At 42.0% G+C, this 26,498-nt stretch overlaps 1 protein-coding gene across 1 annotated transcript in view; it reads left to right on the top strand.

Annotated features, from left to right (window-relative positions):
- Positions 1–3,134: 3,134 nt before the first annotated feature.
- Brinp2 (BMP/retinoic acid inducible neural specific 2) overlaps positions 3,135–26,498 on the top strand; it is a 101,235-nt gene continuing 77,871 nt past the window's right edge. Inside the window, exon 1 of the mRNA XM_048357200.1 lies at positions 3,135–3,383. The gene's annotated coding sequence lies outside the window, so the exon portion shown is untranslated. The remainder of the gene's footprint in view (positions 3,384–26,498) is intronic.

Raw genomic sequence — 26,498 nt, 5'->3', positions numbered from 1 at the left:
AAGTGGGTAATCTGTAGATGGCTACAAGGAAGAAATAAGATTTTCAGTATAAAAAATCTGCACATTTTAGATACTTACTTGGTGTTCAAGGGAGATAATCTGCACCATTATCATCTTTATCAACTATTTCAAATGGAAAGTAGATGTTAATATCATAGCCACAAGATGTAGTAGCAAAAGCAAATTGCATGATTTGCCTAGGAAAATGGATGCATATACATACTAAAGGATAAGGCCATTCCTACCAGGCTTAATTATAATAATACACAAAAATGCAAGCAAGCCAAATATTCATCAGTAGAAGAATGGAAATTCCATGTTGTCAAGCACTGAAATACTACACAGCAATTTACAAAGTGCACATGCATAGATGAGTGTGCCAGACATGATGATGAGTAAAGAAACAAGACACAGAAGATCATATGCTGCAAGAAACTATATTTACAAAACTTGAAAGCATGTAGTGTTCATCTTCCAGGACAGAAATCAGAATAGTATTCTTTCTGAGGGTGGAGGAACTTTAACTGAGAAGCTCCAGAAAATATGCTTTTTGGGTGCTGAACATGATGTGGATAAGGGTTATTATGTGAATGTATATATGAGCTCAAATATGCATTTGTGGAATTTTAAAATTTGTGCATCACCTTATAAAAGTGTATTGCACACTTTAGCCCACCATGGAGGAATACACAAGTAGGTTTTTCCCCCTCTAATAGTTTGCATGCCTGCCAACTCCACCCCATCTCTGCTTCTGCAATAGAAATGTTTTAATTTCCTTTTAATTCAAACTGGAAATCATTTGTTCAGTCACCTCCTCCATTTATTCACCATTCATTCATTATTTTACAAGTACTCAAAGACTCAGTGTCTTATCACGGAAGAGGATAACACAGCAATTGGTCAGCCATAGATTTAGACTCTCACTAGTATATTTGAGTATCTTATCCCAGAGAAGGAACTGGGCTGTGGCATGTTATGAAGTTTAGGCAGTGTACAGTGAAGAAGTATGTCAGAAGAGAAAATATAGATGAAAATCAGGGATAGGGAGGAATGAGAGGATGTAATGAGATGCTATTTCTAATATTTTTGTTCATTGAGAACATCTTGACCTGACATCATTTAGCTATTACAGCTGTATATCACATTGACATTCATTATTTATTTACTTATTATAGTTTTATGCAAAATAGTCTCTGATGTTGCTCTCCATGCAATGAAACTGAATTGAGTTACTTCTGTCCCTTTCAGGTTGTGTATTCTCCTCTGCACATTTCTCCCATCACAGGCCTTAATGTGACTCTACACATTCTTTCAGCAGTTTCAACCCGCAGCCCTTCCACTGAATTGGATTTTTCTTCAATTGTGGCTCTCTCATATTCTTGCCAGAATTTAGTGTAAGTATATCACTAGCCAGGCATATCTCAGTTTTGCACTTTCTCTGGAACACACACAAAAAATACAACGTACACTCTTTAATTCAAAGTTACTATTTTCTTCCCTTGCCCTTTTCCTCCCCTCCTTCCTTTCCTCCTCCCTCCCTCCTTCCCTCTTGATTCACAGGCTCAGCAACAGCACCTGCTTCACAGAAACAAGGCCGGTCCTGTTCTGAAAGCCCTAGTCTTCCTTTAAAAACCAAGTCCCTCTTCCTGACACACACTGAAGTCAATGGAGATGCACGGAGGGGAAACACCACAGACAGAACAATTCCCTTTTTTGGAAGCGGGACCTTTCCCCCCTTACTGTTTCCCCAGACCTCTGAAGTCCACCGCTGCCTTCATCTTCATGGCCCTGGTGTGGGGTGGGGGGCGGGGCGGGAGGGGGGTAGATGTTTCTTAATTTGTCCTGTAGTACCAAATCTCTCTCTCCAGCCATGTTACAGAGTTCTTGCTGTCTTTTGCCTTCCTTTCTCCTGTAACTCTGGTGTGTGTGTGTGTGTGTGTGTGTGTGTGTGTGTGTGTGTGTGTGTGTGTGTGTGTGTTGTGTGCTGTTCCTCACTTGGGGGCTCACTTCTAATTAAGTAATTCAGGAGCCTAAAACGCACAGAACAGCCGAATGAAACCTCACATTAGAAGGAAAATAGCTCAAATGCGTCTCCATCTCTGGGAGTTCTAGTTAAGCAAGCAAACAAAATGGGCTGGGACAAATGATTATTGTAACTCTGGAAGATTAGAATAAAATGTAATTAGTTCCCCAGCTACTTCGTGTTCCTAAGCCTTTTTTTTCTTTACATTCCCAAGTTTCCACCTCCCACCCCTACCCCCAGCCATGAATTTAGCTAAGGCTTCCTTCTTCTCTGGAAAGAAAAAAAAAAAGCGGCGGGGGGGTGGGGGGGGTGAGGGCGAGAAAGAAAGTCCGTGCTGCAAGGCTGGGAGGGTTAACAGAGCTGGTACCCTAGCCTGCCAGCTAACCAAGGGAGATAGCCAGTGGGGCTCACAGCCCGCCCCTGCCCGACCGCCCAGCCAATGGGCACCTTCGGGGAATGTAGTGCTGCGTCCTATTGGCTGCCGGGCTACGTGCATAAGAAAGAAAGCGAGAGGCAGGCAGGGCAGCATTGTTATCTTAAGACTCTCCTCTGCTGTCTGAGTCTGCAGGTGACACTGCTTAGGTACGGAGGTGCGCGGAGTAGGAGCGAGGGACACGCGGGGCTGCAGCCCTGGGATGGAATCAGCCGGTTTCCCGAGCTGCTCCTGGCTGCTCCGGCAGCGCCTCCGCTGAGCACGGAGGACCCACACCGGACTTGCCGGGGATATGCACCTGCCGCGCGCTCCCAGGGCGCCCTCAGGTCTGCAGGCAGCCGCGCGGAAGCGGAGCCACGACCCCTGCCCGCGAGCGAGGCACGGAGGTGGGATGACACCGAGGGCGGGTGAGTCTCTTTAGAGTTCCAAAGAAGCCAAGATTGTGGGGTTGAGCCTCGGTGGAGAGACAGGTGGAGGGACTCCCCCAGTTGGCTTTGCCACTTTTCCTTACCTTTCCCCAGCCAGCCTGCGTGCGCCCGGCCCAGCGCCGGAGCCCCACTCCCCAAATAAAATTCTCTGGGTGACTGCGAGCCTCGCGGGTCGGCGGGGAGGCAGGCGGCAAGTGGTCTAACCCAGGCAGCGGCGGCGGCTGCAACCGCGAAGCGGGGAGCGAGAGAAATTGGAAGAGACATCCACCCATCCGCTCGCCCTCGCACGCCAAGGCGGGGAGGGGGAGACATTCGCACCCCCCTCCTCCCGCCCCAGAGGAGCTGAAAAGGCCACAAGAAATCACGAAGTAAAAACTTTGGACAGCTGCCACTGGAGATGTTGCCCCCAAATCTGGAATCTTTCAGGAGTCACCTCCCCGTCGGTGGAGGTTTGGGGAGCAGCTGATACAGCCAAGGAGGGCTCTTGCGAGGATTCAAGGTAAAGGTGCCAGGGAGGCTTCGGGATCTTTCTTTAACCCTGTTTTATTGTACCTTTTTTTTTTTAATGTGTCCGTTGGTGAGGGGTTCGCTTTGCCCCCGTCCAATCCTCTCGCCCAGTTGCCTGGCAGTTGCAGGAGATCATTTCACCTCTTAGTGTGTGTCTTGGAGAGCTCTGAGCGCTGGACTTTGGGATTTCGCTGGAGATGGCTCCTGGTGTGGCATGGCTGTCACAGGGGTTGGGCAGTGTGCCTGACCTATATTGCTTTTGCCTGGCCTAAGTCCTCAAAGTTAGTTCAACTCCCATTAGCTTCAGAAAATCCGGTCGGGCTGCATAATTGCAGACGAGGATGACAAGGACTTTTGCCTGCAGAGTCCATGGTGGACTGAAGTATGTGAGGTTTGCCGTATCTGGAGAGGACCCTAAAAGGGCTGGGAGGGTGATGTACATGCAAATTCATATGTTCACCAAGCCCTGTAGCATGTCTCGAGAGGCCAGTCTCCTTCACCCATGCACATTTTTGCCAGGAGAAAACGATTCCGAGAGAGAACCATATACGGCATATATAGTCTCCCCAGGGTGACAGCAGGAACCCCATTGATAGAGTTGAGCCTCACAGAGCACTGGAGGCACTCCGGGAGAAGAATGCTGTGCTGAAGCAAAGATTGTGCTGGTATCATCGAACTGATCACTCTTCCTTGCTTCCTGTGATCATCTAGGTGCACTGCTGAATGCTGTCTCTGTGTGTGTGTGTGTGTGTGTGTGTGTGTGTGTGTGTGTGTGTGTGTGTGTGTGTGTGTGTGCTTGCGCTTGTGTTCACAGCTGTGTGCAGGAAGCTGGCTGCTCAGAGAAGAATCAGGCATGTGTAACACTCTGTGGCTCAGGCCGCAGATATATGGAGGGTTCCTGCCTAGTAAGAACATGAACTTGTGAGCTGCTATTCTAACCCAGAGGAGTTTTCTCCTCACCAAGCAGTCCCTATGCATGGTACATATTTATCCAGGGTATATAGACCTAAGTCAAATATTAACTAATAATCAAACTAAAACACTGTAACATGATTGAACAGACCCCTCTGTAAAGAATTATGTGTGTGCTCTCCCACACCCTGGGAGCTGATTTCCCTGAGTAGAAACAAATGTTTTTTTAAAGGGATAATAATAAATTATAAAAGGCCATGCTTATAGCCAGACAGCCTGGGTCTTATCCAACGGGGACAGTGATGTGTCAGTGATAGACCAGTCAGAAGGGTAAAATGGCATTTTTTAAGGCAAGTAATTCTGCCTCTGTCATTTTCCAGGTATGTATATATGTACATGTCAGAAAGTATCTCTCTATTCTATTCCCCCCCCCCATGCTGTCTCTGGAAGACATGTAGTCCCAGTGTTAATCAAGAAGATAAAGTATTTTACCAAATCCCCTGGGGGGCAGTCTGATGACATCAGGCAATAGCAAAGTGATGCTGGAGTTTGTGTGCTTTTCCCTCTTGACTTCACATGATTGTGTGCATGTTGTTTATTTAAGGTATGGCCCGCTGGAGTTTCTTTTCACTCAGAATAAATTGCCTTATCATGTTGATGGCATGACCAAGCAATACTACCTCAATGACCCTGTCTTCCCAGCATCATAGCTTCTGCCTACTTTGAGAATGGTGCATGCTTTGCTTCTTTGAGTAGGGTTATGACTGGAAATGATGCAGAACATGGATACTGTGCATTTCAGGGCAGACCTTGGTCTTCCCTGCTGAAGAGCACCTGGTTCCAAACAGTTTGGTATCTGGGTTTCAGCCATAGAGAAAACAGAAGCATTCTTGATTTTTGCTTCCTTCTCCAAAAATTGAGCTGGCATTTTTCCCCCAGAGTGGAATGGTATGTGCTATAGAGTGGGCACAAGAAAGGAGGTGATGAAGGGAAGGATTGGGGAAAGTAGGAGGACCTGCTCTTCTGGCATTGGTTTGGTCTAGAGGATAGGAAGTGTCATCTCTTTCTGGTCTCAAGGCCGTGTCTAGGTGTGCCCTTATGGCCTCCTGACAGGTTGTTTATGGAGCAAGGCCAAAGGGCACAGAACATCAGCTCCTCCTGATCTCCTCCCCCAAGGCACAGGAGAGCCACTGGGGAGCACCACAAAAGAGACATCCCTTCTGAGGGTGCTCCTAATTCCCTCTCTGCTCACAAACAAGAGGTAATCCGGAGGGACTGGAGACCTTTGCATGGGCACTTTCTGCTGGCTAGTAGGCATGTTGTTGACGTTTACTAGTTAAGGTTTCACAAAACATTGTACAGTGTATTCTTTGGTAATTCAACTCTCCCTCCTAAGTAATAAGATCTTGTATACATTTATAAAGGCTTCCTTTCCAAAGGTCTGGGAGTATTCTGTGGCGCTCCTATAATTCCTCCTTGAATGGCGTATTGTCTTATTTATGTTTGGTTACCCTAAGAAGTAGAACTAGAATGATTTTTAGCTTACTTCTTAGGAAAGAGAGACAGAAAATCAGAGAATGAAATCTACTTTACATTGGATCAATTAAGGAAAACTACGGAGTAGGTTCTGAGTCTTACTGTACCTAAACAATCCCACTGTCTACTGGATTCTTCTAAGAGATGGCTTGTTCCTAGCTACTGTGATCTAATATATTTGTGTACTTTATAAGACTGTTAGCTTGCAGTGACCCAGGGTTTCTCCTCTGACACTAATCTGAGAGTGGTGAGGGAGAAAAGTTATAGACACCTTTGCCCTCTGTGATCTTACAGTCTAGTTAGGGAAATAGGCTTACTTCTGTGAAAAAGTACATGATGATACAAGTTTGAAACAGCAGTTCAATACAAGAGAAGTCAAAAGGCTGGCCCAATTAATCTGCAATTGATTTGTACAGATAATGAGAGCTATCAGTATGCAAAGGAGAGAGAATTCAAGTGGATCAAGGAAAGATGCATCTAGCCAATGGAGATACTAACAGTGCCCATTGAGAATGCCGAAGACTTCAAAGCTTGAGTGATTCCTTGAGGTTTACCCTGGACCATCTCTTCCCTTGCAACCTGCAAATAGCTGGTTTAATAATATTAAACATAAATTGGCCTAGAGAAAGTTTTTCTAGGATGCAGACAGGGATCTCTGAGATACTGGGCCTCTCATTAGGCATTAGCAATTAATTACCTAGCCTTCCACCCATTCATTCTGAAGTCTAATCCACATACAATGAGAAACATAATGTTCAAGGTCAGAGAGCTTAGCATCATCATATCCAAATTTTAGATTGAGGATATTGGGAGAAAGCAGGAAAATTTCAAGAGAACATGAGAAAGTCTCGTATTTTAGAATTAGAATGACTGAAGAGAGAGCTCTGATTTTCCTCCATTTCCTATTTCCCCACCCAAACGTTCCTCCTGGGGTTTTACTAAGAGCCGGCAAAATGCCAAAGCCCTTAGGCATTTAGCATGGAGCAGAAGATTTTCAATCTTAAGATTCTTGAGCATGCCCATGTACATAACCTCTTGTCTTCCTTTCTCTTTCCTTTTTAATAAAACATATGCTGTAGCAGTCACAAAGGAGGAGACCACAAAAAAGCAGGAGGGGGTGGGGGGTGGTATTGCCCGCAGCGGTACCACAGGGTATTGTGATTGCTCAGCTGAACAAGTAAGGGGAGAGGCAGCCTGCCAGCTAAGGCAGAACCATGCAAGGGCCAAGTGCTTGGCCCTCCAGGAGAAGGTTATGGCCAGTCAGCCACACATGTTTGCTCCAGCAGCAGAGTTCTCTCCCAAAGAAAAGATTATGGCAGACGACAGGTCCTTGGAGAGTCTGGCAACACAACCAACCTATTTGTCATCTTTCCTTCATTTGAGACATCTATTTTAAGCTGTCACTGTCTGAGTGGCCCCATTCCAAGAGTAGAGGAAGTTCCAGTTGGGAAGGAGAGTAAAATGACTGGCCCAAAGTCACACCATGACTGCTGTAGGGTCAAGAGGAAAATACCTAGGGATGTTACCCCAGATCTCAAGGGACGTTTACTTTCTCTTGAGAATCTTGTTCTAGGGCTTCCTGTCCCCCTTGTTTCCCATGTTAATAGCTATGCAGCTGGTCTGTGGGTGATACTGTGTCTCTTTATTCTTCAGTAGCATCCATTGTCATGTTTGGGATGGAGGCTGAGGCTGTGGATTAAGGATCTTTTTTTTAACCTGGTAGACAATTCATAGCTGGCTCAGGTAGGCCTACTGTAGTTGACCAATAAGAGATAGGTGGGTCCCCATTTAAATTGTAACAGTGCTTTGCAGAAGGAAACCAAGCTGAATAGCTTCACAATAGCATGAAATTAGCAGCCAGACACATCATCCTTTTCTCTGAAACTTGCATATAATGCAAATGCATTTGGAATGCTGGACTAGGTAAACAGATGGGTAACTAGGTATCTCACAGGATTGAACTCAACCTTGCACTCTCTAATATGGTGGCTACTATCCACAGGTGGTTCTTGAACACTGGAAATATGATTTAAGTATAAAATACACGTTGGATTTTGAAGATTTATTTATTTATATTTTTTGTGCTAGTCCTGAGGCTTGAACTCAGGGCCTGGGTGCTGTCCCTGAGCTATATTTTTCAAGGCTGGAGTTACAGCACGTGACCCACAGCTCCACTACCAGCTTTTTCATGCTTATTTAAACATAAGAGTTTCATGGACTTTCCTGCCCAGGCAGGCTTTGAACCGTGATACTCAGATCTCGGCTTCTTGAGTAGCTAGAATTACATAGATGAGCCATCGGCATCCAGCCAGATTTAGGGGTTTATAAGCATGGAAAATGTCTTATCAATAATATCTTATTGATTACATGCTAAAGTGATAAAATATTGGTTATAGTATGATTAGTTTCACACACTTCTTTTTTTTTACTTTAAAAAAACATATAGCTACTAGGAAAGTTAAACTTAGGTTTGTGTCTGCCATTGTATGTTTTTTGAACAGTGTTGGGCTCAAACCCTGCAGAGAAGTGACAGGTTAATGGGGGAAAGGTCAGAGCTTGGGACCAGAGGACCAGAGACATAAAAAGAAAGAGAACATGGAGGAAGAGGTCGAGAACAACCTAGAGTAAGCCTCTGGGCATGTATTTCTGAAGTTTAAAGTCAAGGAGGGCACACATTGCTTACATAGGCCTGTATTTACTTCCAGAGGGACCTTACTGATGGTGACGGAGACTATCCAAAGCTTTTGCAAAGCACTGCAGCTCTTGATTCACATGCAAAGAATGAGGTAGGAAGGGGGCCTTGAGGTTTTACCCTTTTAATTTTGAAGAGTAATTGTGGAAATAACCATGTACATGAACTCTAGGGTCTCACCCTAAGTGTAGGGAAAGGATCTGTGGGGATCAGCTGTGTATGTTTAATTTTCAAACTCCCCTTCTTCTTTGTCACCTCGACCATATTATGCCCATCAAGTGAGCTACTTTTTTTCTTTCTCATAACAGATTTTGATGGTATAGTAAGAAAGAAAGAAAAACCACTGCTCTGTGCTAAACATTATCTCATCAAACTACAGTTGGAAGAATGGGGAGAAGACATAAGGATTGAATCCTATCTAGTAGTTAGCAATCTGAAGATTGTCACTCATTCATTATTTATTTATTTAATTAATTAATTAATTTATTTTTTGTCAGTCCTGGGCCGTGAACTCAGGGCCTGAGCACTGTCCCTGGCTTCTTTTTTGCTCAAGGCTAGCACTCTGCCACTTGAGCCACAGCACCACTTCTGGCCATTTTCTGTATATGTGGTGCTGAGGAATCGAACCCAGGGCCTCATGTATACGAGGCAAGCACTCTTGCCACTAGGCCATATTCCCAGCCCCACTCATTCATTATTATTGTGTTATTAGTGTTAGTCATTGCAATGAGATTTAGCCATGACTAGACCATGGCTATAGTTTGCTCAGCCTCCTAGTGTTCACAAAATGTTTTCATAAGCTATTTTACATTTGGTTCTCACTACACCCCCGTGGGGGCAATCGTTATCTCCATTCAAGGTTTTCCATCTGCCTCCAAATTACCTTTATTACTATATTTTCTAACCCTTTTCTTTATATATACTTAATTCAATCTTGCTTACTCACGGATCTACTTATGGTTCTTAAATGTTATCCATACAAAAGGGGTATCATGAGCTCTGTGAGCCTCTATTTTGTCACATATAAAGGCAATAGTGTCCCATCTCTCAAAGGGCTGTTTTTTTGTGTTTGTTTTTTTTTTTAAGTTGTAAAGGTGATTTACAGAGGCTTACAGTTACACAAGTTAGATAATGAGTACATTTCTTTTCAACAGTGCCACCCTCTCGCTCACTGTCTCCCAGTTTTTCCCCTCCCAACCCCCAACCCCCATGTTATATAGTTCATTTACAACATAAAGTCTAGGAAGTATCATTGCTGAATTAATTCACCTTTTACCACAAAGGGTTGTTAAATTGGACAGAATACAGAAATTATCTAACATAGTTCCAGGTACACTGCACAATACTGTATGAATGCTAACTTTCTTTTCTACTAAAAGCCTCAGTTGGAAACCTGCAAGGTTGCAATGACCACATATGAGCTCACATTCAAGCCATTCCTTTCCCTTAAGGCCCTGCATGGGTTAATGACACAACCAGACTTCCAAAGGTATAATTAAGAGGCTTGTGTCTTTTGGGGCTTTACTTTCACTCTGTCTGCTCCCCCCCTCCCCTCACATCCAGTCAATCACTAGGAGAGGACAAAGTATGTCACCCTCTCCTTCTTACCCCTCCAGCCGCTCTGAGGTCAGTCTCTGGTCTCTTTTTGCTTGAAGTTTCCAGTATTTGGTCTCCCTGCTTCTTAATTTGAGAGTTAGCCAGTTGTGTCTCCTTCCCTGAAGCCAGGCTGATCTATGGAAATGGTAAATTTGATTATACTTCCCACACTGTGATCCTCCAGTGACTCCCCACTACCATCAGAATGAAATCCAAATTTCTTAGCATAACAAACAGGAGCTCCTTCTTAAGCTGGTCTAACAGCTTCTCTGCACATCTCTACCACCTCCCCCTTCTGACTGCAGACTCTTAAAAAAGACAGGCAGCTCCCTCAGCACTGAACCCTTAGATGTGTCTGTTGTTTTCCTGCAGAACTTTTCCTGTCTTGGTCTCTGCTTCCTGACGGGTTACTGAGCTTCAAGACTCGGTAAATATTATCTCCTCTGTGAAGGCTTCTCTGAGACTCTGGGACAGAATTAATTGCCTCCTCCCTCTGTACTCCTACACATTTTGCTCCAACTCTGCTCCTGTACTGTACTCACCACAGTGTAATGATCTGTTTATGTGGCTAACTTCCACACTAAGCATTGGGGGTCGAGATTGAGGATTTAAAACATTTCTTAGGAAATATTAACTGAGTACCTGAGTGTATTATTTGGAGCATGTGCCGGGGCCCTTTCTTCAGAAAAGAGCAACACAGATCAAAGCCCTGCCATCAAAGTGCTCCCATTCTGGAGGGAATAGATGAGGATAATCATAAGAATGGTTACTCTGGATATTGCTGATAATAGCTAACACTTTAATAGTATTTACATGTAAGATGCTGTACTGAAGATTTTATGGACTTTTAAGTGATTTACTTATTCTAATGATTCTATATGGCAAACAGGTTTCATTCTCACTTTTATATAATAAATCAAATATCTAGAGAGCTTAAGCAACTAGTTCTAGTCCATACAATTAGTAAGAGGAGGAGCTGGAATTCTAAAACAAAATAGATCCTAAATCCTTATTTTTAAAATTTGTGGTATACCTAAAAATAACGATGCAGACAAATAGATGGGATTATTTCAGTGGTGATAATGAAGAAGGAAAATGGAGCATTGCAGGAGAGTATGACTGAGGTGGTGTTAGAAAATATAACATTTAGGGCTGGGGATATGGCCTAGTGGCAAGAGTGCTTGCCTTGTATACATGAGGCCCTGGGTTCAATTCCCCAGCACCACATATACAGAAAACGGCCAGAAGTGGCGCTGTGGCTCAAGTGGCAGAGTGCTAGCCTTGAGCAAAAAGAAGCCAGGGACAGTGCTCAGGCCCTGAGTCCAAGCCCCAGGACTGGCCAAAAAAAAAAAAAAAAAAAAAAGAAAATATAACATTTAAACTGATAAGAGATTTGAAAAGGCAGATAAAGCCAAGACTGAGTCCAGCATAACCTTAATCTGGGGATGTAAAGAAGAGACATTGTTTCACCTGTGTATCTGCGGCTGTAGTTTCCCTCCTTCCTAGAAGGTACCAGATTCAATACCTCCCCCCACTCAGTTCACTTGTTCCTCCTTTTCTTTATGGCTAAGTCATCTTTCACAAATGTCCAATTTGTTGCTCTTGACAAAGGTAGAAAAGATAGACAACACACACACACACACATACACACACACACATACACACACACACCCCAGGGCTTGCTGAACCACTTTATTTTACTTCTCTCCTGTGAGTGACCTGTCACTCAGACCCTTAGTGAAGTGACAGGCACAAGCAAGGCAAAAAGGTTGAAGACAATACAGAAGCACAAGCAAAAAGAAGAAAGAGAATTATTTTTTAAACAAGATAAGAAGTGGATTGGGAAGAGAGGTGGGGATTTGATTGGGAAGGACATCCAAAAGGATATTTCTGAGGTGCTGACAGCTCACAGGTGTCAGTATACTTCCAATTTTATGCATGATACACATATCCACACAGACATACGTATATATTCACATATACATGCATACCACATATATACCCATACCTAGTCTGTATCTTTCCTGTGAATATTTCTCTTAATAAAAAGTTAGAGAGCTGGTGGCTCACACCTGTCATCCTAGATACCCAGAGGCTGAAATGGTTGAGGATCATCTTTTGAAGCTAGCTGGGGAAGATTGTGAAACTCTTATCTCTAACAAACCAGCAAAAAACTGAAAGTGGAGGTGTAGTTCAAGTGGAAGAGCACTAGCCTTGAGCTAGAAAGCTCAAGGACAGTGTCTAGGCCCTGAGTTCAAGCCCCTGGGAAGGTACACGTGCATGTGCACACACACATTTTGAAAATGATTTGGGGAGGAGAAACTTAGGTGGATAGTTAAGAAACACCTAAAGCTTGTTTTATTATAAAAATTGTACTGGGTTCATTTTTACATGTATTATCTCTTAATTTTCATTCTAACCTTAAGAAATATAATTGCTCTTTTGCAGATCAAAGCCGAGAAAGCAAAGAGCATAGGAATTGACATTCAGACTTAGGGCTCTTCCTTCTATACCATACTTTTTGCCTTGTACCCTAAGAAGCTCTAAGGGTCAGTCTGGCAAGGAGAAAATACCCTGTAATTCTAAATCAGACAACTCTTGTCTTGGTTGTTTGCTAACCATGTGTCCTCAGCTAAGTTCCATGGCTACTATGAGTTTCTATATTCCCACCTAATAAAATGCAAATGACAATTCCTTATTTGACACAAAAATTGTGAAGAGACAAGATTAGAAAAATATCAGCCAACTCCCTGCACCATAATAGGTATTTGGAAAATAGTAGCTGCAATGTTTGGCACCTAAGTGTGAACATTAGGAAGACATAGACTTCCATGGAGACCAATCATGGTCAATAGCGGTTGGATTAGTGGCTTTGCAAATCCTGTTGGAATAAAGTGAACTCAACACTTTTTAAGAATGGTTACTGTTGGGGATTATTATGGCCTTGGGGGAAGGCTGCCCATTCACCAGCCTTGGGACAATGGAAGTCCCTCCCACCTTCTGGCCTCTGCCCCTTGGGAGGTGAACACGTGCGTGCCACCATGATGGGGTTGTCCCGCCCACAAAGGAAGTTTCGTGATGTCACTTGATGGACATGGTCCTTAGCCTATGACTGGCCCTTTGGCCAACCCCCTTTCTTTCCCGCCATTACTTCTATATAAGTGCCTTTCCATATTAAAGTCTTTGAGACGCATCCCACCACTGCAGCGTGTCCCTGATGCCTTCCTTTTCGCCCCCGCTCTTGGTAACATGGGAGGGGACTGGAGGGAAGGGAGGCTTCAGCAACCTTTCCTCAACTTAGCGCAGGTCCATGTGCGTATGCCTTTGGCCTTCCGCTGGCGGAGGGCAAGGCCGAGTGCTCTTTCATAGTTTTTCAGGGTTCACCATTCTCCCCGTGGGGTCGGGGAGAAGGGGATCGTTCAGATTCCGACATCCAACAGTTACCATATGTCAGGTACCACATTAGCTGCTTTTGAGGAGTTGCCTCATTTAAATATATAACAAAACCTTTAAGATGTTGTTACCTTCTGTGTACAGATGAGGAAATTAGAGTTCCCAGAGATTAAATAACTCACCTAAAGTCTCACAGCTAGAATGTGCCAGAGTTCAGAATCAACCCTAGGGCTATCAAATATAAAAGCCACTTGCATAAACATTGCACTGGGCAGTGTTAGGCCATATCCAGGGGAAAATATACCAGTGTTCCAGATAGAGTAGCTGCTCTGGGGTCAGAACTGAATCTGTAAGATGTGGAGCAGAAGCATTCTTAGCCCCTTATGGGGTTTCTGGGAGCAGCCATGGGAATTGATGTATGCTCAAAAATTCTGCAAATGGGTTCAATCCTCAGCACTGGGGAAGGGGGTGGAATTCTCTCAAAGTTTCTAACAAAATGCCTTACACTTCCCAGTACTTAGCACATGTGGACTGATTATTTCAAGGGCCACCATTTCAGAATACAGGTATGCTCCATTTTTCAAAAGAGCAGGCTTTCTAAAAAAATAAAATTAGAGATGAGTGTCCTCAAGCTTGGGAGAGAAAAAAAGATTTCCTTGAATTACACATGAATATATTTGCAGTGATTTTCAACCTTTCAAAAAAATAGTAGAAGATTTGAATCAACAAACCCTGTCCTAGAATTCCAACATAGGAAGCAGTTTCAGGTGGGCCACTGTGACAGAGCAGTCCTGGAGGTCTTCAGCTCAGCTACCCGGCACTTGTTTTTCTGTTTTTAATCCACAGCCATGAGTGCCATGGGAAGCACCTAAGCACCTCCTTGGTACTTAAAGGCTGCTCAAAACACATGGAAAAACTATTGTACTGTAGAAGTTGTGTGTGTGTGTGTGTGTGTGTGTGTGTGTGTGTGTGTGTGTGTGTGTGTGTGTTTAAAAGTAAGACTTTGTGATTTGTTTAAAGTAATAGGTGGTGTATTAAAATTGAACATAAAGTATCAGATCTTCACCCACCCAGAAACACATGTGAAGTTCAGGAAGACTAAGACAAATTACAGTTGTTCTCTTTTGTTCTCAATGAATGAAAATGCATGAACTTCAAATGTCTATGAATAACTGCTCCACCGTGTTGTGTACCAGGACCTATATACCACACAGAGAAAGGCCAGTGCTGGCTGTGAGCTTTCCTTCAATCCTAAAATCTCCCAAAGACGGCCATAATACTCCCATGTTGAAAATGAGAGGAATGAAGTATGTAGAAGTTACCTGTGATCCATGAGCCTACAGCTAGTAGATAGTGTATTTGTGATGCAAACCCATATCATAGATGGATTAAAGAACCTTCGGGTAGCCAATAACTCCCTTCTGCTTCCAGAGGATCAGATGATGTTACCTCTCTCAGTTTCTCACTTCACCCAATCCTCCTCAACGGTGAGATTTTAACCTAAGAATTTACTTTAATTTGCATTGGCTCCCAAGTCACCTGTTTCTCCTACTGTGGTCTTCCCTCCTGGTTCCTTCTCTTTCTAGGGTAGATCAAGGAAGGGACGATGACTAGGGTCTAGTCCCAGTGGGAGAAGGAGGTGCTGGCTGGGGGCTACCCAGTTCTCATTTCCCATATTTTTGGGGTCCTTGCACAGCATCCTGAGCCGGAGACTGCCTGTCTGAGAGCTGGGAAATTCCCGCTCCAGCTCAGAGGTAGCACGGAGAGGTGGCTTACTGGAAGAGTGCGGGGTGGAGCTGCAGAGGGAAGTCCTTGCAATCCCCTTGAGGTACAAAAATGCTTAGGCACTGGATAAGCACTGCCGCTTCCCCCTGCCTCCACATTCAGCAAACTATATATAAATACGCTGCTAGTCAGGAACAAGGGCAGGTGATGAGCAATATTCCGGCGGGTGATGGGGTCCTCGGAGGCGTCCTGCCTGTGCAGTCACTCCTGTAATTTTTGTCCTTCGGGATTTAAGACTCCAGGGATAACCAAGTAAGGTCAGCATCTTCCAGAATGCCCTGGACCACTGGAGACCTCTAGAGGCAAAAGGTTGTGTTTCCAGCCCCCCCCCCCCTCCCCACTGACACCCGAGGCACTGGCGCCTGCCCAGTGTTCCTGTGTGGAAATCGCTGAAGAGTGGTGGTTATCTTTCCTAAAACCCTGCTCTGGTGTACACATCCAGCAAGCTCCAAGGGGTCAGCAGAGGACCTTTTGTGCGTGTGCATGTGCCGGCACGTGTGTGTGTGTGTGTGTGTGTGTGTACTCATAGAAGAGTGAGCAAAGACAGCTACAATTGTAAAAAGCAGTCCCATCCTGAATAAGCTAATTAGCCAGGCTTCCGGCGGCATTCCTTCTTTGCTCCCTGCTGTCAGGGTGTCTCGCAGCCCCTGCAGCCACTGGAGGGAGACTGCCCTCCTTGGCAACTCCCCACCACCTTCATCAAGATGATAGCTTTCCCTCGGGGCCCTTCACACCTCTCAGTAACCCGATCAACTCATTTGTGCTGAAGTATTAATGACTAATGATGATTTAATGTGCTGCCCTCCCAATTAACAGTGGAGCATTTCAAAAGAGAAATTCGCAGATTTTTGACCCAGGTAAAAGATTTTTTTTTTTCTTTTCCCTGTAGAGAGGATTTGGAGGCCCCTCAAAAACTAACCAAACAGATGGCTGCCTGCTCTGTGTGTGCACACTTGTGATCGTAGCAATGTTTCCAGGCATTCAGGTAGAATTTTCCAAAGAAATTTTTTAATCCATAGGCTTTAAAAATAGCAGCCATTCACATAACCTTGATTTGGAAAAGAAACCTGGAAAGTCAGAATTGCTGTGGGTGCCTACTTGTGTCTCACTCTCATGTCTGTAGGAGTACAATGGGCGGGAATGAGGAGGCTCCAATGTGATTAACTTGGGCTCAAGTCTTCAGCAGGCTCTGCTGTGTACTGTAGTGCCACATCTTACTTTACTATGCCATCCTCAGTGCCCTCATCTCTAACACGAGTATAGTAAGATTCACAGGATTGTTTTGAGCATGAAATGAAATAATACAAAACTAACACTTATCATAATGTCTGATGTATGGTGAATGTTCAATAGATGACAGTTCTTTTTCTTAATCTTATTTTTGTTTTTATTATTTTTCTCCTTATCTCAATCCTCCAGTGTAGGGAAGCATACCAATGCTGTATTTTTTATTATTATTTAAAATCAGGTGAAGCAATCCAGCCTTCTAGGCGTGGTTGGTTTGGTAATGAACTAGATTTCTTTTCAGGTGACAGCCCTGTATGAGATTTTTCTTCCCCTCTATTTGGTTTCTTTAAATGTATCTCACAAATGCAGTGAGTGAAATGGATTTGGCAGTGACTTCGAAAGACTTAATGCATTTTGGAAAGGGGGAAAAAGCCATGACAAAAACTGGTTTGTTTTTGTAATATATGGTTCATGTGATATGACAAAAATCCATTTTTATGCTTAGGAAAATTGGCTAATTTTAAAACAGTTGACACATGCCATATGCATATAGAGTAATGATAGATTTTGCTCAGGCAAACAACAGAAGAACACAGGGCCAGAAATATCTCTGCTGGGATTTTAAGCAGTAAATTCTTATTTGATGATAGACTTGCCCCATGTAAGAGAAGAGAGTAACCAGAAAACGGACTCACAATGGTCTCGGGTGTTCAAGTCAAATATCTAACCATAAAAATATCAACTACCAAGAGTGGAGCACAGACAGCATTTTCACAAAATAAATTAGAAGAGACTTAGAGCCTACCAGTGTTGCAAGCCGTATAATTGAAAAGTGAAATAGTTAAATTAAATATTATTGGGATAAAAGGTGCAAAATGGTGGAAAAAACATAGAATTTAGTGGGGCCTCCTAATTTGGGGAGACAATTGAACTTTGCCTGGTCATTTCTTCTGGTGAAAACATGGATAATTTTTGGCCTATTTATAATGTGACTTGAGATCCTGTGGTTTCTAGTACTGCATAAATTACCATGAGAAGGGAATCCCACACACTTCCAATTACTGCTGGTTAGGGCGAAGAGGTTACTTATGAAAATGAGCTGCTCTAAAGCTTGCATATGAAATAAGAAGCAGTTATGAAAAATATAAAACAGAGACAAGCTCTCTGTTGTCTGTATGTCTTTCCTGTAGACTTTTCCACATGTATCCTCTTGTGCATGTCAACCAGAATTCTGTCTACTTGATTCAAAGCATTCAGTTTAGTATTTAATTTTGTTTATTTTAATGTATGATTTAATTACTGACTAGGGAAGTAAAGGGCTAAATGACTTAGAAGAGGCTTATAGTTATGTCTGCAGGACTCAGCCATTTGACATTCTAATTCTGCTGTTTCTCACCTTAAACAGAACACAATCAGCAGAGTTGAGCTTTTTCTTCTCATCATGCATCTAGTTACTAAATTTTCCCTCCCCTTACTCTTTGCTCTCATCCTTTGCTTTGCTTGATTTAAAAAAAAAAATTCCTTACATTTGTGTACTACAAGATGTTTTTTGCTCTTTTTCAGAGTATCAACAACAACAAAACAAAAACTAAACAGTATCTTGGTGGTTCATTGGTGAATGAGTCATCTAGAGAAGATTTTTTTTTCCTGTCCCTACATTGACAGAGTAAGCCTTCTGTCTTCCATGTAACCTTGACTATTAAGGTGACTGCAATGAGAAAGAGGCTAAGCACTGTGCTTATTCCATTCTTTTTTTCTCTCCTTCCTTCCTTCCTTCCTTCCCTCCTTCCTTCCTTCCTTCCTTCTTTCCTTCTTTCCTTCCTTCTTTTCTCCCTCCCTCCCTCCCTCTCTCCCTCCTTCCCTCCCTCCCTCCCTCCCCTCCTTCCCTCCCTCCCTCCCCTCCTTCCCTCTGTCTCTCTGTCTCTGTCTGTCTCTATCTCTGTCTCTGTCTCTCCCTTTTTATTTGTGTCAGTACTTGGGTTTGAACCCAGAGCCTGGGCACAGTCTCTTAGCTTTTTCACTCAAGGTCGGCTTTCTATCATTTGAACCACAGCTTCATGTCTGGCCATTTAATTGGAGATAAAGATCTCACACACTTTCTTTCCCAGGCTGGCTTTGAATGGTGATCTTTATTTATCCTCCTGAGTAACTAAGATTACAGGCATGAGCCACCAATGCCCGGCTAGCATTCTTTATTACAGACATCAACACTCTGAAGGCAGGGTCTGAGTCTTATTTATTGTCACATCCCCAGATCTCTTGCACAGTGTCAAGCACAGGGAAGATTTCTGTGTTTATGCAATTTAAAACAAAATAGAAATCCCATAAACCTCACCATTTACTCCATCACGCCAATTTTCCTTAAATGTAGGCTACAGGGAAGTTAACAAGCATCATTCCTATTAAAGATATTTAGTATTCAGAATTTCATACTTATAGAATTGCAAAATTTGGAAAGCAGTTCCTTCGAGGCAATGGTTCTCAAAATTTAATGTGCACCGGGGGAACTTATTAAAATACAGAATCTTCAGCCCCTCCTCCAAAGAACCTGACTCTGTAAGTCTTGTGTGAAATTCAGAAAATTGCATTTTAACAAATAGATGACTCAAAGAGCACAGTTTGAGAAATACCATTTTAAAACACCTCAAAATAAATGTTATTCAAACTCAGTTTGGTAGAATGAGTGTCCTCTAATTGATTAATGGGTACCACGTAGAAACAACAAGACTCGGTGATTAGAAGAGTAGAGAAGCATGATATTCTTTCCTCTTGCACTCTTCTCTCATACATACCTGGATGTTTACAGATTTATAATACACTTAGCATGTTACAGAGTCTGAAACATCCACAACAAAGAGATATATATTAACCAAAAACTATGTGTGTGTACACTTACTTAACCAAATACTACATACATATGTATATATTATATTTGTATACACACACCTCTGTGTGTGTGTATTGTGAAACTTCATGTTATTACCAAGCAAGTCTTAACGTTGATGAATCTGGGAATCTGATATGGAAAGCGCCACCATGAGGGAGTAGGCAGCTCCTTTAGGATAAGGGTGGTAGTGCAACCCTGTTATGTTAACTCCTATTAATGAAAGAATGAGTTGACTAAATGTTATGTTGAGGGATTCGCTAGCTTTGGGGCAGGGGAGGGGGATACTTTTTTTAAATAGCCATCATTCACTAAACACTTAATATTTACAAGCACTGTGTTTTTAATTGTGCATTAACTCACTCAATTCTCAAAAGAACCTGGAGTCAGACATTTTTATTACCCCCATTCCACTGAAAAAGAAACTGAGATACTGAGAGGCTCCTAACATGCCAGTGAGCACAAAGTTAGAAAGTGGCACAGTGTGATTTGAACCTGAGGAGTTGGTATGGAGAACCTGTCCTGTTTACTGCTTTGTTAGAGTACCTTCAGATAGTGAGGCTCTGGGAAATGATAACCAGTGAAGGAGGAGGACAGGTCCTGGCAGACATAACCTGTCCAGTTGTCATGCTGCTTCAGTGCCTCAAGACATACTCCTGCATGTGAAAACCTGTGATCATTGCCAGTTATTCATCAGAGAATTTATTATCATGACCACCTGAACCTCTGAAAGATTTTGCTGTACTTAAAACACAAAATATGCTTAGCAAAACAACCTGACAAAGATGATTCATGGGTAACAATTAGGTGCAGGATTTTGTGCCTACAAAACTTCAAATTGTGTTGAAGATCTGGCAATACTGCTGACACTTTTTGGTCTGGAATACAGCAGCCTGGCCCTTGTCATTCTTCCTCACTCTCCGTACCCTAGTTGCTCCTAAACAGATGGGGTCTCTGAAAGGGAAAGGCGGGCCAGAGGAATTATTTTATCTCTTTTGCCGTTCATTTCCTAATCTCTATAGAAAAATGGAGATGACTAATGATACCTACATAATTATAAGCCATGTGGACATCTCTAGCCCTAGTTTTTGATACATGAAAGTATTTGACCTGTTCCACTGTTAAGGCCTTAGGATGAAACCATTTCTTGTCAGTACCTACAAAGGTATTGATACAGAGGTAACTGAGGTTGAAGTTATAACTTTAGAGTATATAAAAGAATGGTAGATAATAACCTGGACTTCTAGATCCTGAATCATTTCCAAAATGCATATGGAATGTGGGTTTCTAGGGTTTATAATACATGATCCCATGGTACCTTAGTTCCCCTTTGTAAAAATATGGATAGTACTAGTTAGAAATATATCCCACTATGAAACATCATCTTCTTCATTAATAGATACTACAAATGTAATACTTGATCATAAGGGAGATTTTCCCAATCCTAATTTCTTTAGACCTAATATTTCCCAGAAATCATTTTAGAGACTTTACAAATATAAAATAAAGCATAGTCCCTTTTATGATAAGAACTGAGATGTGAGCCAATTTTGTGTTGGCCTCAGGTTATACAAACGGGAACGCGTATCTGAACCCAAGTCAGATCTGTCTAACTCAAATCCTTAATTGTTTCTTTTCAATCATTTTGAAGAGCTATGGGAGAGGGGAAGAATCAAGAGAGACATATGCAGCCTGGCTTTCCAATGGGTATTTATACCAAAATTAAAAAAAAATAATTTGATCTTTAGGGAATCAGCTTTCCTGGCTCCCTCCCTTAGCTCTTGTACCTCAAGTTTTATGGTTGAGCCATTTTCTACTCTATTGTGTAGGATGGACATGTGTCCACTACTTAATATAAAGTGCTTCCATTGCTTCCTATTAGTTGTCATCAGCCCGGCTTCCCCCAAAGCCCAACTAGAGATATCTGGTCTTGCCGCTAGCTACTTTCTCTCTCTTTCTGAACTTTAAACCTCTAGTGATGAACCTCAGCAAAAACACTTCCTTCCCAAATGAAGCACATGAACTTTTGAAAATAAATCCTAATGTTGTTTTCCTTTGAAACAGTTATTCCTTATACTTGCTGAGCTCAGGTTAAGTCTAGAGTGGAGAAGGAACCTTCACAAGAATCGTGAAGATTCAGCTTGCAAAAGACAGGAGACAAAGGGAATTTAATTAAAGCAAGCCTCACAGAGGCTTTCCATGTGCTCCTGTGTGTGGAATCCCTTCTTTCTGTTCTATATTTTCTATGCTCCTTAGTTGATCATGTAGCAAACAGTGATGACCATGAAATTTGGGTACCAGATCAGCACAGCTTTATGTTATGTAGTTGAAATTGAGTGATGAGTACAGAGAGATTAACAGGATGATTCTACTTCTGTAAATGTTTGGAAATATGCTATAATTAAAAGGATAAAAAAGATCCATGGATTCAGGAGTATGAGACTTTTGGCTGAAATTCCAACATAAGCAATTTTCTCATTGTGTTACCTAGGCCAACTATTTAAATTTTCAGAGTTGTTATTTCCTCACCAGTAAAGTAGAGATGGCATCTATCTCAAAGAATTGTTGTGGAAATTAAATAAGATAGTGAAACAAGGTTAACATACTGACAAATAACAATGTCCTTCCTTGCTGTCATTATTGTTATCTTTGCAGTTAGTATTATCTTAGAAGTTTCTCCAAAGAAGTAGGATAAGTTGGATCAGCTTCATATAACATTCTATCAAATTCAATTCCATGTATACATAAGAACAACAAATATTCATTGAGCTCTTTTGAGGTTCCAGGCACTCTTCAGGAACTAGAGAAATCAGGGCAGACAAAAAATAAAATCCTTGTTCCTGTATAGCTTATATTATGATAGTGATGGTGAGACAGAAAATAAACCAAATAGATTGTATGGAATATATATACAGAGAAGATTGAGCAGTGGAATGGAGCCGCAATTATGGGGTGGTCAGATAAGTCCTCAATGAAGAAGTGATATTTCTGCAAATATGGGAAGGTAGCAAAAGTGAGCTATGTCGATATCTGGAGAATTTTCCTACAGAGAAAAATTAATCTATTTTGCCTAATGATTGCCCAATGATGTGTCCTGTGGTCTATTTAGTTCATACATTACCCCTTAACTTGTAAGGTTTCTTTGTTTTATCTCACTATGGGCTCCTTTGAGAGCTTAGAGCATGCATTATACTTTATTTGTGCTGGTTCACATAGCACTTGGCTCAGTATTGTGTGTAGGTTAAGAAATCAGTCATTGTTTATAGAAAATAAACCCACACTTATCTTTCTTAAAAGTGATTTTTTTAAAGCAGAGACAGCAATGTATAGATTTATTGTAAAATCTGTACTTATATAAAAGTGCTCACCTTTTCTAGGTTTTATCAGCTTGATATTTTCACTTAAGCTAACTGAGGACAAAGCACAAACTAATTGTAAGGAAAGCTGCAGTTCAGGAAGGACCTTTGAGGGTAAAGAAGGCCATGATGTTAGAAGAGGAGGGAGAGACAAGAGATGGGAATTTAAAATGTCTTAATGCAATTATGAATTAGTTATACCTTTTGTGACCTTAATCAAAATCAAGAATGCCACTTATATTTGAGTTTTAAAAAGCCTAACAAATGTCTAAAGATTACAGCCAAGGAAGATGAAAAAAGAACATTTTGGCTTCTCTTAGGACACAATTAACATGATTTTCTGCTCTGTATTCAACTTATAAATGAATCTTGTTTGTCAAGATGATCATTTTGGTAATTGAGCCCTTCAGTTACCAAACCTCCCAGAATAGAGTTCCAGAGAGGCCTGTCCCAGGCCAGGCTCCTGTACCCAGAGAATATTGTGGAATGATGGCAAAATGATTCATTTGGTTGCCCCCACTCTCTTCCAGAAAAGAACTACAGTCAACAAGGGCAAATAACCTTTAGGATGGTAAATTATCTTTGAGTTTGTTACAGTCTCAAACAATCAGAGATACGCATCAGTCTTCCTTAATACAAATCTCTCTCCTGTCCTGCGTCCTGAAAATATACATACATACATACATACATACATACATACATACATACACACATACATACATACATACATGTATATATATATGTTTATATATATTGGTGGTATTGAGGCTTGCATTAACTTAGGTTCAAGCAAGAAATTATACACACACACAGACACACACAGTGGTGTCATTGAGGCTTGCTTGAACTTAAGGCCTGGACACTGTTCCTTAGTATTTTTCCTTAAGGCTAGGCCACAGCTCCACTCTTGGCTTTTTGGGATTAATTGGAGATAAGAATTTCAAGGACTTTCCTGCCCCTTCTGGTTTCCAACTGTGACTTTCAGATCTCAGCCTTCAGAGTAGCTAGGATTATAGTCATGAGCTGGCAGCATCTGACAACTTTTTTTTTTTTTTTTTTTGCCAGTCCTTGGACTCAGTCCTTGAGCACTGTCTCTGGCTTCTTTTTGTTCAAGGCTGGCATTCTACCACTTGAGCCACAGCGCCACTTCTGGCTTTTTCTCTATATGTGGTGCTAGGGAATTGAACCCAGGGCTTCATGTATACGAGGCAAGCACTCTTGCCACTACGCCATATTCCCAGCCCAGCATCTGACATCTTTTGATCCCTTACCTCCATCATATGTCAATATAAATGCTTCTCAATTCAGAGGCTGTGGAACACTGATCATTATTTTAAATAGAGGTGTCTACATTGAGATATTTTGTACTCATAGAGCCTGATAGAGTAACACATTGTGTACCTGCCACTCTCCAGAGAGACCTTCACAAAAGCAGGTTGTCTATCTCCTGTCTCCTAAGGCAAACTCATGAATAAACCATCTTAACATTAAGTCATGTGCATAAATAATTTAAGATTGGCTTGTGAGGGAAAAGGAAAGGAGAGTATGTGGGACATCATTAGTATGCTCTCAGCCAGGGTTTGGAAGATCTTTGGAGCTTCATAGCAGGTGTTGGTTACCAAGAGCTTGTAACAGGTATAAAGTTCAACTGCACAGAAATCCCTTTATATGGCACAGTATTGTTTTCCTTCCTGCAAGTCAGCTGGAAATGGCTAGGATCTGGTACAACCCAAGCTCCTCAGAATGTTCTTACATTTTTCTCCTTTGATAAGCAGACTTCAAATTACCACAGACAGTGCACATTTTCTTCAGAAATGAGGATGAACCTTTAACCCCCTATATAGCAGGACCCAATCTACATCTCTCAAGTCTTTCTGTTGAGAAGCTGCTGAAAGAGGAGCTTGCCCTTCTTGTTTCTGATTGTTTCCTTTCCTCACGAGGCTGGAGTGATATGACATTTAAAAAATGTCTTTTCAAGTCTATGTACCCATCTGTTGCCTAGAACAGTCCCTATCCCTTATTCTTCTTCCCTTTTACATATATTTCAAGTGTAGCTCTTTCTGCTTATGCCACACTTTTCTCCAATCTCTTCCCCTTGTTCTTTGTCAGCCCACAAACTATCTTTCTCTTCCCATCTTCAAAACAGCCTACATGCCATCTGCCAAGGTTGGCAGGCTCTGGTTCTCTCCTCTCTTTTCTCCCCTGGTGGGAGTTGGTAAAGCAAAGCACTCCGTTTCCCCCTTGCAAACAGCTAGAGGCAAAATAGGCCTTCTGGTGATTCTTCTTCCCCAATGGATGTCTGCTTCTCAGAATGGGAAGCTAGTTTTAGGATCCCAGAATGTAGTCTGGTTTCAGGTAACATGTTACACCATAAGTTATGGTGAGAGAACAGACTAGGGTCAAATTGCCTGGGTTCAGTTCTAGGCTGCACTAGTTGTGTGAATGTGATTATAGGTGAGTCATCTTAAGAGATGTAAGTCTCCTCATACAGAAAATACAGATGAGTTAAAAAAACAACAACTTATGGGTAGAAGTGAAGATTAAATGAGAGAATTCAGTCCTGAATATGGTTGCCTGGCTCATAAATGTTAGCTTTTCTTATTGCATTATTCCCAGTGATTGGACCAAAGAAAGAAAATCTCCCTCACCCTTTGAGAAAACTACTTCAACACCCTCATATTTCATAGGGCCCTGGCTGTGTCATAAAGTAAGGAGCCAGAGAGCATTGCCCCTCCAGGAAAGTAAAGTGTTTCCTTTGGCTCCTCACCCACAGGGAACTACTTTACAAATCCAGAAATCTCTGTGCTGAAAAGTCCTATCAAAACTTGCGTCCTACCCAACTGAATGAGTGGTAATTTGAGCATAGAGAGTTTTAGAAACTAAATTACAAAGGGCAGCCAGGGCTTGGTTGGGAAGGCTTGTTTTAATGGCAAGTTCTGTTCTTTATTCTGTTTCCTCTGGGAAATGTGTTACTTAAGACATCTCACACTAAGCTAGCTCAACTTCTGGAGAACATGAGGATGAGAACAAATGATTGTAGCCCTTAGGGACATAATACTTAATGGCCTGGCAGTCCCTTTCCAAATCTGGTTCATTTGATGTCCGTATCTCTCACCTCCAATGTGTACAGAAGAAATTAATACTGGAAATGCCAAACAGCTGATGTTTTCAAGCTGAATGGTTTTTAAGCTGGAAATGTACAAATATCAGATCTCTTTTCTATGGTATAATTTTTTCTTATGCTTTTAAAAATATATTTCATAACCTTATATTAAAAATAAAAGATTATAACGAAAGGCCATATTTCTTTCCAATAGGTTTAAAAGTGACACCAATGTATTGCAATAATAAAAATAACAGGAAAAATCTTTAAGCATCAACTTTATAGTGGAGCAACTTATTTCAGTAATTGCTCAGCTATGAGAAGATATAATAGGAGTCTTGTGTAACACTCCTGTCCCTTCATTGCCCTCTCTTTGGTGCAGAATCCTCACCTATCCCCTAAAAGTTAAGAGTGTTTTGACTTGAACCTCCTCAAATATGGCAAAGGATGGACCTTTGCAATTACACAAGAGTTGACAGCCCACTGGATATCTCATTAGCTTCTCACTGAACCTTCACAAGTCTACTTCCACAGTATGTATATGGGCCTGATGATTACCTAAAGGTTAGTTTGAGAAGGAAACAATTTGCAGAAATAAAGGTGAGATTATAAAAACACACTGT

The sequence above is a fragment of the Perognathus longimembris genome, chromosome 11 (genome assembly GCF_023159225.1).
Source record: "Perognathus longimembris pacificus isolate PPM17 chromosome 11, ASM2315922v1, whole genome shotgun sequence".
NCBI lineage: Eukaryota > Metazoa > Chordata > Mammalia > Rodentia > Heteromyidae > Perognathus > Perognathus longimembris.
Note: the sequence above shows the minus strand (reverse complement) of the source record. Positions and strands in the feature narration are given on the sequence as shown.